The sequence below is a fragment of the Macrobrachium rosenbergii genome, chromosome 54 (assembly GCF_040412425.1).
Source record: "Macrobrachium rosenbergii isolate ZJJX-2024 chromosome 54, ASM4041242v1, whole genome shotgun sequence".
NCBI classification, from domain to species: domain Eukaryota; kingdom Metazoa; phylum Arthropoda; class Malacostraca; order Decapoda; family Palaemonidae; genus Macrobrachium; species Macrobrachium rosenbergii.
The window spans coordinates 6,489,831-6,492,330 of NC_089794.1; positions in this window are offsets into that span (position 1 = coordinate 6,489,831).

Genomic DNA, 2,500 nt, shown 5'->3' on the forward strand with positions numbered 1-2,500 from the left:
TTATTTCCGTAAAGATCATCAGATTTAATGATGAAAGTATGAAATATTCTTTGCAAATTGACTTCCAGAATTTCATGGGTTTGTTAATTGTTAAAGCAAGCATAAACTTCCTCCAACAAAAATATGTTTTAATATGTTCCAAGTCATATATTATATATATATATATATATATATATATATATATATATATATATATATATATATATATATATATATATATATATATATATATATATATATATATATATTTATATATTTATATATATATATATTTATTTATTTATTTTTTCCACACCGTATGGCAGCAGTTTCTTTATTGAAACTGTTTTTGCAGCACATGAAAAGTGAGATCATATAAGCGCAGATATTTTTGGTGCTGGGTTGACATATGAACCTAGTCTACATTCCTTTTATCATGTTCATTAATGTATGCATATTTTCACAAATCTATCTTTTCTCCATAGATGGTGTTACCCCAAGTAGCACCTTCCGGTTCCAGTATTTATTCTAGCAGCAGCACTTCAGAATCGACTAACTTGCAGGTATGTAATTCACTGTTTACATTAAGAAACACAATGGAAATCTAGACAGGGAAAAGAGGAGTATAATGACCACTAGGCCGCAAGGCTAAATAGGATCACACTAACAAGAACTGGCTAAATAAAGAAAATCATCTAATCGACTTGGTGAATGGTGAAAGCAGTCAGGGGCAAAACAAAACAAAAGAGTAAAATATATAATTTATAACATTCTGAGAAAAACAGCCATCAGTTGCAATGAGCCTTAGACGTACAGTAGAATTGTTCAGATCATCACATCTGTAGGCGCATAAGGCTTCAATTGACCTTGCACTGTCAGTCCAGTCAGTCCATGCCTCATCGCAGTGACATGAAAAGTCATGTTTCTGGATTTCAAGGACGGAGGTGGAGGACTTATGTCCTACGAAAAGTAGTTTCATTATCTCTCATTCTGAATTCTGAGGAGTTATTATGCTCTAATTCCGCGTTCCCATTTCTGCGCAGTCAGCTATTAAATTCATAGTAATTAAAAAGGAATTGCAGTCATTTGAGCTCTTGAATATGCATGTTTCTCTCCCACCATTCCAGAAGTCGGTGATTCTAATCTATGGTCGTTTATAAGATAAATGGAAATTCTGAGTTTTTCAAACTCATAGCATTGGATTATCACCGCTACTTCTGATGAGCTTGTATTATTATTATTATTATTATTATTATTATTATTATTATTATTATTATTATTATTATTATTATTGTTATTATTATTAGTGAAGAAATCCATAATAATGACAGTGTAAATACATAAAAGAATATTTATCAAACGAGAACTTTCGAGAGCCTACTCAATAAGAAGAATGGACCAGGTTCGCAAAATCTCTAGTTTTATGTATATTTTTAATATGTATTTGCACTGACATCATTGTAGATTTATTAACCGTTTTAGTAACTCACGCTGTTATGGTTATTATTATTATTATTATTATTATTATTATTATTATTATTATTATTATTATTATTATTATTATTATTATTATTTCTTGCAGTACGCAGTAAAGAACGCAAATTCTCAGGAAAACGTGTTATCATTATCAACACACATACCAACCGAACATACTTCACATCTCGAACAGTTGCCGAGAGAACACCTAAAGCACAATTTGTTACCGAACCAAAATTTCATAATTAGTTAGACTGCCTTCAAGCTTCATTCTCCAAAGTTTCCTGCGAGATGAATCGCTCCCAACTTTAGTGTTCCGATGAAAACAATTAGGAAAGGAAATGAAACACAGCAACTTGGAGACGCCCTCAGATTTACAAGTTATAAGTTTTGGGAAACTTTCGTATTCTGTTTCCGATAGACACCGTTGTGCACAAGTTTGATATTAGGGGTAGAAATGGATTTATTCATTAACGATGGATTAGAAGAGGAATAAACAAACACACACACATATAAACCCTCACGCACACATATATATGTGTGCGTGTATGTGTGTGTGTGTGTGGGTGTTGCAAGGTGGTAGATGAAATAAGACCAGATCTTCTACATTTTCTTGATTTATCATTAAAGTGCAAAATGGTGGTAACTGTGCATGCAGCGTCTCCCCATGAATCCCTCTCGCCAGTCTCTCCCTCACTCTATTTCACACAAGCTGGTAACCAATTACGGTTTTCTGAATTGTCACAACAAAAATCACTTGAACCACATAGTTTATACTAAAGATGATGCAGGGTCCTGGAACATGATTGAAAAATAAATTGTATATAAAAATCTAAATACTTTTCAAAATATATAAATATGGCCAGAGGCAACATATTTTACATATGTGTTCTCATATGTTCTCGTCATATCTGGAAAGCAGTGTTTGTAGCACATTTAAGAAAATGACAGCGTCCTAAGATTCTTTTTGGGATTTAGTAACAGAAAAACGTCCTAAGTCTAGATTTCGTCATCATCTGTTACTATTCCAATATCATCTTTGTAA